This window comes from Lissotriton helveticus, chromosome 12, assembly GCF_964261635.1.
Source record: "Lissotriton helveticus chromosome 12, aLisHel1.1, whole genome shotgun sequence".
NCBI classification, from domain to species: domain Eukaryota; kingdom Metazoa; phylum Chordata; class Amphibia; order Caudata; family Salamandridae; genus Lissotriton; species Lissotriton helveticus.
The window spans coordinates 644,094,496-644,108,922 of record NC_136073.1 but is presented as its reverse complement, the minus strand read 5'-3'; the positions used below and the strand labels follow the sequence as shown (position 1 = coordinate 644,108,922).

At 49.5% G+C, this 14,427-nt stretch overlaps 1 protein-coding gene across 2 annotated transcripts in view; it reads left to right on the top strand.

The window, feature by feature from the left end:
• Positions 1-14,427, top strand: part of ZDHHC1 (zDHHC palmitoyltransferase 1) — a 658,528-nt gene that overhangs the window by 185,501 nt on the left and 458,600 nt on the right. The window lies entirely within an intron of this gene.

Sequence of the window (14,427 nt, the reverse complement as noted above, 5' to 3'; positions counted from 1 at the left end):
CCCTGCTGAGGCCTCTGGGGGGCTCCCCAGAGGCAGGAAGACCAGCAAAAGGTCCCGGTCTCCGTCGACGTCGATAGCATCGACGACGACGTCGAGAGGGATGACGGCGGTGTGTTCCCCTTCTCCCCGGGGCTCCGGGTCGAGACAGCGTGGGGGTTCGACGTCGAGAGACCTGACCAGGCCGCCGTCGAAGTCACGGCCGACGGCGTCGTCGACGTCCTCGTCGTCGACGTCGAGGCATCGCCGTCGACGAAGACACCGGCGCTCGCCGTCGAAGCGACACCGCCGTCGACCAGTTCGACGTCGAGGGGATCCTCGGCGTCGAAGACCGCGAGGAAGCGGTCTTCGAGGAGAAAGAGTCGACGCTCGCCGTCGAAGTCTGACCGCTCGTCGTCGAGGGGGCGACGATCAGCGTCGAAGGAAGAAGCACTCGACGTCGAGGAGACGCCGTTCGACGCCAGAGTCGAGAGATGGCCGTTCCAAGCATGGAAAACGCTCGACGTCGAGCAGGAAGAGATCAGCGTCACCTGGGATCTCAACCTCCTCTAAGAGGCGCAAGAGGGATTCTGGCGCCAAAAGTCACGCTGGATCTGGTGACGGACGTAGGAGGCGTCGCTCACGCTCGGGAGAGTCTGGATCGCAGGCCCCTCCCTCGAAGAAGTCATCGGGCACGAGGTACTCGGTGGTCTATACCCCGCCAAGGCCTGTAACTCCTCCTCCTCCTCTACCGAAAGAGGCTCCACCGGCTAAGCCGCCGCTCCCCTCCCTGCCTCCTCCGTCTCCGGAGAAGCGGCCTCTGCCTCCAGTCCCTCCTCATAGGCCACCGAGGTCGGTGTCCCTGCCTCTACTTCCGACACCTCCTAAGGGTACGCCTACCCCGAAGCCTCAGGACAAACCACGGAGGACGCCTCCACGGAAACCAGTGGAGCGCCCACGGGCTGGGAGATCGCGCTCCCGCTCCAGGAGGAGGGAACGTTCGAGCCATAGGTCTTCAACACGATCTAGAAGGCGCCACAGGAGACACAGGTCTCGTTCAAGGACCAGGTCGTCTGGGACCCGGGACTACTCCCCGACCTTGTCAGGCTCGCCGGACACGCGAGTCTCGCCGGTCGACGATCTGGTGTCCTTCCAGGAAGTGCTGTTACGGGGGGCAGCGAAATTGGGCATTACTTTGACAGTGCCCACCCCGAAGACCTCGGTCATCTTTGAGACGCTCCATCAGAAGCACTTGTCTCGGCCGTTACTGCCACTGGTGCCTGGCCTGGAAGAACCGGCCCTGGACCTCTTCCTCACGCCAGCGGTGACTAAGGCAGCACCTTCGAGGCTGCAGAAGAAATACCGAGCTCCTGACTCGGACCCGGCCTTTCTGAGGCTGGAGCCTCCTCCAGACTCGGTGATTGTGACAGCGGCGCGCAAGCAACATGCCACCACACCGTCCTCCACGGTTCCGCCAGACAAGGAATCAAGGTGGTTGGATTCGTCTGGTAGAAGAGTTTGTGGGACCTCGGCGACCTCAATGAAGGCAGCTAGTGCCACTGCCTTGTTGGGTCGGTATGACAGAGCCCTCTGGGAATCACTTCAACAATTTGTGGAGCTTCTTCCGCGGGACAAGCGGGAAGACTTCCAGGAGGTGCTTAACGAAGGGATGTTGGTGTCGAACCAAATCATCAGCGCTGCAGCTGACTCTTCTCTTCTGGCTGCGCATGGTTTCTGCCACGGAATTAACCAGCGACGACATGCATGGCTCCGCCTTACGTCTTTGAAACCGGACGCTCAGCAGAGGGTTGCTAATCTGCCATTCTCTGGCGAAACCCTGTTCGGGAAGCACGCGGACGATGAGATGGCCCGCATGAAGGCGGAAGCTGAAACGCTCACGGCGGTGGGTTTAGAGAAGTTCAAGGAGACCAAGAAGACGTACCGCCCGTTCCAACGGCGGTTCGGTGGTCAAGGCAGAGGGCGTGGCCAATCTTCTGGACAACAGCAGCAACAACAACAGCAGCAGTTCAGAAGACCATTCCAGAAACGCCAGAGGGGCAGAGGAGGCCATCAGTCGGCACCAGCGACTAAGGGCCAGGCCGGGTCTAGGCCCTGAGCACTTACTTCCCCGTCAACTGTTACCCGCTCCGGTGGGGGGAAGCATTCAATCTTTTCTGGCAGAGTGGAGAAAAATTACTCAGGACAAGTGGGTGCTGAATATTGTTTGCAATGGATACAGTCTTCGGTTCATCAGCCCTCCCCCATCGATTCCTCCGGCCGGCTCTCAGTATCAGCTGCGCGAGCTCCAGGCGGAGGCCGATATCCTGTTAAGGAAAAGGGCTATCGAAGTCGTACCTCTGTCTCAAAGAGGAAGAGGTCTGTACTCCCGGTTCTTTCTGGTTCGAAAAAAGGACAAGAACGAGTTCAGGCCCATTCTGGATTTGCGACAGGCAAACAAATGATTCGCAGAGAGAAATTTCGCATGCTGTCGTTGCATCAGATTTATCCTCAGCTGCAACCGGGAGACTGGCTGTGTGCCATAGACCTCCAGGATGCGTACTTCCATGTGCCCATTGCACACAAACACAGGAAGTTCCTGCGGTTCCGAGTCGGCGCCAATCATTATCAATACACAGTACTGCCATTCGGACTGAAGTCTGCGCCGAGGACGTTCTCGAAGTGCATGGCTGTGGTAGCTGCACACCTGAGGAAGAACAAGGTGTTTGTCTACCCGTACCTGGACGACTGGTTGATCAAGGCCTCCTCCTTCGCGGAAGCGCAAGCTCACTTCCAGAAGACGTGCGTTCTGTTGAACAAATTGGGGTTGCACATCAACATGGCCAAGTCGGTTCCGACTCCGGTCCAGTGCATTCAGTACTTGGGAGCCTCCATCAATACGCTGTCAGCAAGCGTGTCTCCTTCGGAAGAGCGACGTTTATCACTCCTTCGGAAGGCTCAGGCTCTTATGACCACTCCATCCACGACGGTGAGGACGGTGTCTTCTCTACTGGGATCGATGGCCTCTTGTATCTTCCTGACGCCACATGCACGGCTTCACATGAGACCGCTGCAGGAGTGCTTGGAGGATCAGTGGGATCAGAAGAAAGGATCTTGGGACGACAAGATACGACTGTCTCAGCATGCTATTCAGTCTCTGAGGTGGTGGTGTTCGAAGGAGGATCTCCTCAGAGGGGTCCCTTTTCACAAGGACATTCCCACTCAGACTATCGTGACGGATGCTTCTCTCCAGGGCTGGGGAGCGCACTCCGGAGACCTACAGATTCAAGGGACGTGGTCCCCGACGGAGTCCACGTACCATATCAATTTCCTGGAACTCAGAGCTGTTCACTTGGCACTGAAGGCTTTTCATCCGTCCTTCCAGACCGACTCTCTGCTTGTACAGACGGACAACACGACCACGATGTACTACCTCAACAAGCAGGGAGGCTCGAGATCGCGCACTCTGTCGCAGGAGGCGCAGGCGATCTGGCACTGGCTTCTGGCTCGAGGGCTGACGATCACGGCTACACATCTGCCAGGTGTGCAGAATGTTCAGGCAGACGCCCTGAGCAGACTGATTCAGGAGAACCACGAATGGGTCATAAACGACGAAGTACTAGGAGAAGTCTTCGCAAGGTGGGGGACTCCAGACATAGATCTGTTCGCCACCGCCGAAAACAGCAAATGCCGAGACTTCGCCTCCAGGTACTACCAGCCGGGGACGCTGGGGAATGCGTTATGGATCAACTGGTCGAACAGCTTTCTGTACGCTTTTCCACCCATTCTCCTGATTCCGACGGTTCTCATCAAGCTGCCCCAGTCCAGGGCACGGATGATACTGATTGCCCCGGAATGGCCCAGACAGTGGTGGTTTACGGACCTGCTTCACCGGTCTCTCCTTCCTCACATGCGGCTGCCGTGCAGGCCGGACCTTCTCACGAAGTTCGGGGGGCTGATGTTGCACCCCAACCTCTCGTCTTTGAGTTTGGCGGCATGGCTCCTGAGATAGTGCAATATGGCCATTTGAATCTTCCTGCGGATTGTATGGACATACTGAAGGAGTCTAAGAGACCTTCCACTAGGACTTCTTATGCGTACAAGTGGAAGAAGTTTTGTATCTGGTGCAAGTCCAAGAACTATGACCCGACATGCAAGGAAGATGTCATCCTTCCTTATCTTCTACAGTTGGCGCAGTCTGGCCTTAATGTCCATTCTATTAAGGTTCATCTTGCTGCTTTGACTACCTACAGGAAATGCCCTTCACAGACTTCCTTTTTCCAGATCCCTGTGATCAAAGACTTTTTGGAAGGCTTGAAGAAGGTGTTCCCTCCTGTCAGGCTTCCTTCGCCTTCATGGGAATTGAATGTGGTGCTGTCCAGATTGATGAAGGAACCTTTTGAACCTATTCATAAGGCTTCGTTGCAGCACCTGTCCTGGAAGGCGGCGTTCCTCGTGGCCATTACATCGGCCCGCAGGGTGAGTGAAATTCAGGCGCTGTGTTGCCAAGAACCTTATACTGTATTTCATGCTGCTAAGGTTGTTATGCGTACTCACCCTAAATTTCTTCCCAAGGTTATTTCTGATTTTCATGTTAACCAGACCATAACTTTGCCTACGTTTTTTCAGAATCCTTCGTCTCCAGCGGAAAGGTCATTACATTCCCTGGATGTTAGAAGGGTGTTGAAATTTTATCTGGATAAGACCAAAGATATTCGTAGGTCGGACCAATTGTTTGTCAATTATGGATCAGTCAGGACGGGTCTTGCGACCTCTAAGCAATCTATCTCTAGGTGGATTGTGTCCTGCATACAGCTATGTTACCAAAAAGCTAATAAGTCCTTAGGGGGTAAGCCTAAGGCTCATTCCACCAGGGGCAAAGCTGCCACGACAGCCTTGCTCCGTAATGTTCCGATTGCAGAAATCTGCAAAGCGGCCACTTGGAGGTCGGTTCATACCTTTGCTAAGCATTACTGCTTGGACACTGATGCCAGGGCAGATGCTCAGGTTGGACAGGCTTCGCTGCGAAATCTGTTCGCACAATAGTGGTGTTACTTCTTTTTTCTCCACCGCCGCTTTGGTGTGGGGATGGTCTTGCCATTCTATTCACTAGATTATGACTATACACAGAGATCCCCAACTACAGAAGGAGTAGTTTCTGTCCTGTAACTCCAGTTCTGTAGTAGGGGTATCTCTTGTTATAGTCATAAGCGCCCTCCCGCCTCCCCGGTGGAGAAACATGTTCCTTTACGGAATGCGACAGGTCTGGGCGTGTTACGCCTTCAAAAAGAACTGAAACTAAGTTGGACCTGCTATGCATTCTGGGATACTGGGAGAAAGTTCTGGAAGATTCTCTCAAAGGCACAGTATCCTATTTAAGCCACATAATGGCAGCCTATGGGGCTTGTCTGTCCAGGCCTTCCTCTCTATCATTTTTGAGGGGTTTTGCAGTAAAAGCAAGGGAAATCTGGACAGGCTTTGCTGTTTGTGGATTTTTGGTGGAATTTCTAGTTGAAGTACTGGACAGTGTAGCCTGTGGATATAGGCTGCATTATTTGTCTTTAAATTTTCTCTTAAGTGTCTTTGCAGTTCTGCAATTTTTTGACAATTTAAGAGATTATTTTTGATTGCCGGGGTCCACGCACATGGGCGGGACTATTCACTAGATTATGACTATAACAGAGATACCCCTACTACAGAACTGGAGTTACAGGATAGAAACTACTCCTTCTTACTGTTGTTCTCTTGTCACTTGCTTTCTTTTTGTCAATCTGTTATATTTATATCACAATGTAAGTCAGGAGGTGAAGACATTGCATGACAGAATCTCTAGTACATATGAGATTTCATAACATGTTTTAACTATACAATTTTGTACTATCAAATGAAATATGAAAAAGGAAATTTCCTTTGCAAAAGTATATTTACATGTTTTTATAAATACATAATAGATATACAAAAGTATGTACCTGTTTAGGATTTAGTTTTTGGTTAGCCCATGGAGCCTTAGTAGGCCCACATCGAAGCAATAAAGGTCGTGTGGGAGTTTTTTTTATTAATGTATTTAATTATTTACTGTTGCCCTAACACATTCCACATAGGGCCCATTTGCAGTAAAATTAGGACAGCCAGGGCTTGGGACGTTTACCATATTGGTTAAGGAGTGCCCAGGAGTAACCCTCACCCACTAGCTATTGACAACAATAAATGAATAAATGTGGCACCCTAAGGAACCCTCTGAAGAGCAGTTACTGAACCTGCAGACAATCTGTAGAGAACTAGACCTGCTGTTGTGACCCGATAGGAGCCCTGAAGGACTAGACCAGTTTCTCTCATACCCAGGACAAGGAAGTGGGCTCCACCGGCCAGTTGGCTAACCTCTTGTGTGGCTACAGGGAAACGAGGAGCTGCAGAAGTCCTTTCCCTGATATGCCTAATTACCAATGGCCTGGACTTCGCTATTTATTCTGCCTGACCGCCTGAGAGCCTCCCAAGTACCTTCCCCTGAGGTCTGGGGCCCTAGAAGTGTACTCCTGTGGTTGTTTGTGCACCAGAAGCAAGTTTGGAATTTTTTTTAAACTTTTCCACCAGAACTTCAGCGAGACCAACTGGGAAAAGTATCTCCACACCTCCTAAACAACAACAAAGTTGGGCTTGTGAGGAGGTCTGTGCCTTATGATCAATAATAATGTTCCGGAAAATATCTTTTCAGGGCATAATGCGCCGTTTTAATTCTTAATCCAGAAATACATTTCAAAAGAAAAACAGCTGACGGGTGTTTCGTTCGGTGGCAAAACAGTTGCGTTCTCCATTAGGACTTAGATAATCTCCCGACCCCTTGGGGTCCCTCAGGCATGCCTGGACCGAAGGCATAGGCAACATTGATGATGAAGAAAGGGTAGAAGCACTACAGAGTCCCCGAAACATAGCGATTCGAGCCAGATTCTGGCTAATACAACTTAGTCTTGCATCGTTCTTACTACCCACGTACTCTGCTACATAAACTGGGGGCAGTAGGGACATCACAATTAGCGAGAGGTTGTGCGCAAGAGGGATCCTTTTATCACATCCTTTTGGAATGTCCTGTGATCTACAAATATTGGCAGGAGGGGACGACTGGGGTCCTGGCAGTGAGGGTGCCTATGGATGCTAAATGGTTGCTTTTGATGGTTCAGGGCGAGGAAGACTGGCCCTGACATATTAAGCTCTGGCTGGCGTTGGCAGTAGGAGTTGCAGTTTGGAATATAGCGTGGCTGTGGCAGAATGGGAGGCTGATTTGGACTGGTGCCAGAGGGCGGAGGAAGTGTTCTACAAAAGCAGAGGGTGTCCTAGAAATTGGGAGAAGATATGGACCCCTTGGCAGGATTATAGGGTACATCATTGGGGTCATGACTCACTTGTGTGCTGTAACAATTACCATGTACTGTGATGTTGTAGAAAATGGGCGACTCACACCCCACACTGAATGGAGTATTGCTAGAAAGTCCCTGAGCCATTTAGGAATTGTGCCTCAACCGCTTTACAATGTAATTACACATGTTGAATTGTGATTTTGTGCTTGCAAAGACGTTTCAGACTTGCATTGTATGATGAGCTTGTTCAAGAAAAATATATATTTTAAAAAATTTCTAGCGCACCAGTGGGATCAACCGCTTCAGGTAGGTATCTGGCCTTCAGTTTCACAAATGGTATAAATAAGGTTCAGCTTACTTTTCTCCAAACAAAAGTGACAAAGTCCTTTCTGAAGTGAATGAATGAATAAATTTATTGGTCGGTTAATTAAAACTTTTACAATTAAAATCAGATGCACCAACCCAATTGGCAAAAACCACATTCAAATTCATCAATCCTTAAAAGACTGCTACAACAATCTCATTATCCATATCCACAGTAGTTCTAGTAGGCGATTACAGTACTGTTACTACCTCAAGTTTTAAAGTGCCTGGTAGGTGAACAAAGTGCTAGATTGTAAAATGTAAAGGATCACAGTGTTAACGTGCTTAATAGGCACCTTTCTGAAGTGGGACTTACATTTTTTTTTCAAAAGCTTTCTGACTTCCACCGGGACTAATCCACTCGGTGTATCTGATCCGGTCTTCATGGCAGTCGACCTCAAATCACACCCAGTTCCCTGACTATCGACCATCATTAGTGCTTAATCATTTTTGGCTCCAATTCTTCATAAAACGTTAGACATTTTTATCTCTAGTTCCTCTTTTTCCCTTTTTGATTTCTGTCATTTTGGTGTATTTTTCTTTATTGCATTTTATGCTATTTTTCTAATCCAGGTTGGGATTATTATTGCTTGGTATTTTGATGTAATTGCCGTTTTGGTGCTAAATACTTGACATATTGCCCTCTGTGTCATATCTACCAGGGGATTGTACTAATGTTAATTTAGTGACTTTGAGGGTTCATGCTGACAAGAAGTTTTGTTTTGTTCCCTGACGTGGTCAGTTGCTCATCCCAAACAATAATCCACTTTCTTAAACTGGATACATATAGAAGCAGGCTTAGTAACTTTATTTGCTTTGTATGTCTTGTTAGATAGAATGAAGAACTTCGAACAGAGCATAGTAACTCTGGCTAGCTTTGTGATTCAGGGAGTGCACCTTTTGACATATTATGACATTGTAGCTTGATCAATATTGGGAGGATAGGTTTATCAATACAACTCCTACCATCCCTCCACCGAAGCAGTTGGATGTTTTTCAGTACTGGTACATTTATTTGTTTTTTTTTTAAAAGATGTTCAATACGTGTTGCAGTCTAATGGCATGTGTTTCCATGTGCATGTAAAAAGAAAACTGTACATGGATGTCATGTCAATGTGTCAATTCTGCAGGGAGCGCAATTTACCAATACAATATAATATACAAGGAAACAGAGAGATGGATGCAAAGTGAAATGAATGTCATCACCAGTTAGAACGTTGTTGATCATCCCTGTCCGAAGCTTGAACTAATCTGGGCCTGTTTATATTTAGCGGTCATCACACTGTGCACTTTTGGTACTTCATGTACCACGCTGAGACCGAGCTCTTCTAAACATTCCATTACTGTTGGATAATTTACTAATGGTCAAGCAATCACGGATCATAATGTGCAGTTGCTCCTATTTATGTTTGTGGACAATGTTACAATATATCCTAGAAGAACCTGCTAGTACCTAAAACACAATTAAGAGACTCTCAAATCTGAAGTTTCCGCGATAAAAGATTTTAAGTGGTGCTAACATCCCATATCTAGATCAGGAATAATGTGTAGAGGAGAGGTAATGTCCTATTCCTCGATCCATTCACTTTAGCTCCAAACATTTGAGACCCTGTGAGGGATTGAGAATATGGTCACTTGCACTGGAAGCTTCAAACAACTAAAACAAGCATTTGCACTGCAATAGGTCTCGCATTACTGAAATTTTAAGCTACTGGTGCTGCAAATGATCATGTGAAAGAATATACTAGCAGTAGCATAAGAATTAAAATAAAATGCACGAAGCATGAAAAGGGTGCACTAACACACTGTTACTAGATGTCCCTGTAGAGTTGCAAAGGGACCTCTATTAGCAACATAAGGTACTGCGCCCTTAGTTTTTGTAAGTAATAATAAATTACTGCTGAACTTCGAGAGTGCTTATGAACAGTTTAAACTCCGGTTTAAAAATATGACTGCAGAACTCCCTTCCTCCCCCACTACAACACGCATGATGCGAAAATCTTATTATTTTATTTTAACAGTAAGCATGCTGTAGTAGCGTTCTAGTTGTTCCAGGCAGGAACAGGAAGGGGTAGGACAGGAAGCGGAAGGCGGCCATGATTGTTTGCTGGCGCCGACCGCTAGTAGAAGCACAGCCCCGGCGCTCCGGAATAAATGCACATATAGTTAACCTAAACGCGAGTACTTTGCATTATTATAATGGCGACGAGGAACGGGATATCATGCCCGATTACACACGCGACCCTCGCGATCACACGCATCTAGCGTGAGATAGTAAAAATAAGCACCGGAGCGCGGCAGAGGAGCTGAGGCAGCAGGAAATTGACGCGAAGGGACGCCTGCACTACATCAAGCCTATTAAGAGCCCAAATCAACTTCCAGGGCTCTGAGGACCATACTGCCCAGTGGGGTCACGCTTACAGTGGACAAATACACGGAGGGGCACTTGAGAACACCATTGGGAGTCATAAAGGTACCAGGGAATACCCCATTGGAATACAGATAGTGTCCAGGCACCCAGGCAGAGCAGGAACACGCTGGCGGAGACAGCGAGCTCATCCCGCCCAGGGACAAGAGGCGAACTGCAGGCTACAGCCACCCCCTCTAGGAGTAGACAAGAGGAGGACAGCGAAGGAGAGATCAAGGAGGAAGACGAAGGGGAACAGGACGCCCCAGGCAGTCCGGCCAGACGGGCGGTCGTTGCAGCAAAGACCAGGAGAAACACACCGACCATGGCAAATCAGGGCACGTCTCTCACCCAGTTAGTGCCATTCCTAACCAAAAGTGGAGAACCGGAAAGGAAGTGGGAAGACTGGAAGAGGTACTTCCTTAATTATCTAGAAGCGCTGGAGGAGGAGGGTGACACCCCATTTACGAGCAAAAGGAAAAAGAAGATTTTGCTTCACAACTTAGGTCCAGAAGGGCTCAGGATATACGACACCATCGTGAAAGGTGAGAGAGCAGCGGGGGACACTGAGGTGTTTGATCATGCTATTGAGGACTTGGACGCACATTACAGACCTGTGGTGTGTGTCGCCATTGACAGATTCAACTTCTTCCAGAGGAAGCAAAAGAGCGGTGAATCTGTAGATGAGTACGTTGTGGCATTGCGGAAGTTAGCCCTCACGTGCAAATTTGGGGGCCTGCATGATGAACTCATCAGGGACCAGATAATCATGCATACTTCCAGCTCTCACATACAGGAGAAGCTGGGGGTAAATGGCGACGCTCCTCTCAAGGAAATCTGGGCGATGGTCAAGAAGGCTGAGCTATCGAGAAGGTGTGCTCAGGCAGCGAAGAGATACGCCCAGGATTCACAAACGGTATGCAAAATAATGGCGCCAAATAGAAGTGACCGTTGGAAGCAGAACGAAACGCGGAAGAACTATGGAGGAGGTAGAGCTGACGTTGCCGCCAGACCACAGGCGGACAGCAAGTCGCACAAAGCAGGAAAAAACCAGTGTTACAGGTGCGGTAGCAATGCCCATCTGGGAAACGACAAGGCGTGCCCCGCATTCAGGGCCAAATGCTCCTACTGCAACATCTTTGGACACTACGAGAAGGTGTGTCGCAGGAAACCCAAAATCGCCATGGTGCGTTTAGTGGACCAAGAGTGGCGAGATGACTCCAGCGATCAAGACGACACAGTGGAAGAGGAGGAAATTCTGTACATTGATGTCCAGATACTAGAAATGGATAGCTCCAACGCTGATAGACCTCGGCTCGACATGCACATCGGGGGGATACCCTTGGAGATGATCGCTGACAGTGGAGCGCCCATATCCATCGTTCAGAGACAGGTCTGGGAATACAACCTTGCGCCAAGAATTAAAGAAACCCTTCTACCCATGGATGTGAGGCCAGTTACGTACACCGGGCAAAAGATCCCCATGTTAGGATACTGTCCACTCATATTTGAGTTCAGAGGCCGCCAGGCGCAGTGCAAGCTGTATGTCGCGGAAAGAGGCCCGTCCGTGTTGAGTTGGAAGGACCAAGGAGCATTGGGGATTCAGCTCAACCCGGGAGGCATTGAGAATATCCTACTCATGGATATGGAGGTCAAAGAAAATGTGCAGCTGTGGCAGACGACGTATCCCAAAGTCTTCAACGGACAGATCGGTGAACTGGGAAAATACACGCACCTCATCAAGCTGAAAGAAGGAGCGGTGCCAGTGGTGCACAAAGTGAGGAACATCCCGTTCCGCAGCAGAGAGGCCGTGCAGACAGAACTGGACAGGCTGGAAAGGGAAGGCGTCATCAGGGCGATTGAGAGCGCAGAATGGCTCTCTCCCCTGGTTGTGGCACAGAAACCTAACGGCAAGGTACGTCTCTGTGTAGACTTAAGGGAGTTAAACAAGAACATTGTCATAGACAAATTCCCCTTACCGCGCATCAGTGAAATGTTGGCGAAAACAAAAGATGTCACATGGTTCTCCACGGTGGACTTGTCGTCGGCCTACCATCAAGTGAAGCTTCATCCGTCGTGCACCCACCTCACTTCATTTATCACACCGTTCGGGTGCTATGAGTTCGTGAGGATGCCTTTCGGCCTAGCTTCAGCCGCGGCGGTCTTCCAGAAGATCATGCACAAACTCTTGAAGGACCTGAAAGATGTCCTTTTCTTCCAGGATGACATTCTGGTAATGGGGAAGTCGAAGCAAGATCACAATGTAAAGCTACACAAGGTGTTACAAAGACTGCAAGACAACGGGTTGACTGCTGAATGGTCAAAATGCAATTTGGGAGTCCAATCTGTCACGTACCTTGGCCATGAAGTGAGCGGACAAGGAATAACCCCTAAGAAGACTAACATGAGAGCCATAATGGAGGCGCCCACTCCGGAAAGGAAGGAAGATGTTCGGTCATTCCTGGGAATGGCCGAGTATTACAGCAAGTTCATTCCTCATTTTGCAACGAAGACACACTATATACGACAACTGCTCAAGGAAAGGAACAGATTCCAGTGGGGAAAGGAAGAGCAAAGGGAGTTTGATGAGCTCAAGCAAGAAATGGGCACAGCCATTCCCCTCAAGGGATTCGACCCGAAGGCAGAATCCGTTCTCACCACGGATGCCAGCGACCGCGGCCTTGGAGCGGTACTGATGCAGAGAGCGGAGTCAGGAGAGATGTCAACGGTCAGCTTCGCCTCACGCTCGTTGGCGCCCAATGAAGAGAAGTTCAGCGTGGTGGAGAAAGAAATGCTAGCGGTGGTCTGGGCGGTAGAGAAATTCCGGCAGTACTTGTGGGGAGCCAAGTTCCTGGTGAGAACCGATCACAAGCCCTTAGTTCGTGTCCTGACATCAAGCGGACATGATCATGCTACACCGAGAATCGCCAAGATGACCCTTCGGCTATTGGACTTTGTCTATGAGGTTGAGCACATTCCGGGGCCACAGAACAAAGTGGCCGACTTTCTGAGTAGGGCGGCAGCCATGGACGAGGCAAGGAGTGAAGAAAGGCAAGAGTGGGAAGGTTACGTGGTAGCCACCATCCAAGACACTGAGGAAGTGATAAGCGCCCAAGACTGGGAAGAGGCCTACAAGGAAGACACCGACCTAGAGGCCGTGAAAGGATACGTAGTCCATGGATGGCCAGAAAAGAGACACTTGAAGGAGGAACTGAAGAGATACTGGGAGGTCAGAGAGGAACTGTCGTTGGCAGAGAACCCGGTGTTTCTACTCCGGGGTGACAAGGTAGTACCGCCCCGGAACATCTTGGAGCGTTTGATGTCCTTGCTGCATGAAGGTCACCAAGGTATCACGAAGACGAAAGCTTTGGCCAGACAAGCATACTGGTGGCCTGCCATCGACGTGCAAGTAGAACGGCACGTGCGCACATGCAAGTCTTGTGCAAGGTCAGACAAGTCCCAGAGCATGATGAGACCGCCTTTGGGAAGATTTCCGATCCCGGATGGCCCATGGGAGATGTTGTCAGTGAACATAATGGGGCCAGTCCTAGACAAGGAGGGTACTCAGAAGTACGTGGTGGTTGCAATTGATAAGTATTCCAAGTGGCCCGAACTACAAGTCTTGGAACGAGTGGACACCGAGGCGGTAATACGTTTCTTGCGTGCCACATTTGTCAGCGAAGGCATCCCAAAGATCATCACCTGCGACAATGGTCCCCAATTCACTTCGGAAAAATGGATCGCTTTCACCAACAGAAACGGCATCGAAGTAAAGCACACCCCGATCTACCACCCGGCGGGAAACGGCCAAGTGGAGCGTTTCAATCGAGTGATAATGGGCACCATACAGGCAGCCATTGAAGATGGTTTGGACTGGGAGAAGGAGCTAGAGAAAATGATTTGGGCATACCGCATCACACCAGGGAGCACAGGATACAGTCCTTTTAAGATCTTAAGAGGTAGAGAAGCCTTCACCAAAGACAACACAGCATGGAGGAAATTGGTGATACAGAGCAAGTGGTCACCGGCGGTGGTCAGAAAAAATTTAGAGAGAGCGCAAGATGTCTACACTGCTCATTACAACAAAAGACGTAACACTCGAAGTACAGAACTGGACAAGGGGGATTGGGTGAGGGTGAAGCTAGCCATCATGAAGAGAAAGGGGGAAAGCAAGTTTTCACCTCCCCTCAAAGTAGTGGAACCCTATGCCCGGTCAGCCCTGCTGAGCGACGGAAAGATATGGTCTATGGACAGAATGGCAAGGTGCAGCAAGATACTGAAATGGGAAGATGAGATGGAAGAAGGAGCTGAGCAGGTCTTCGAAGAAGGAGT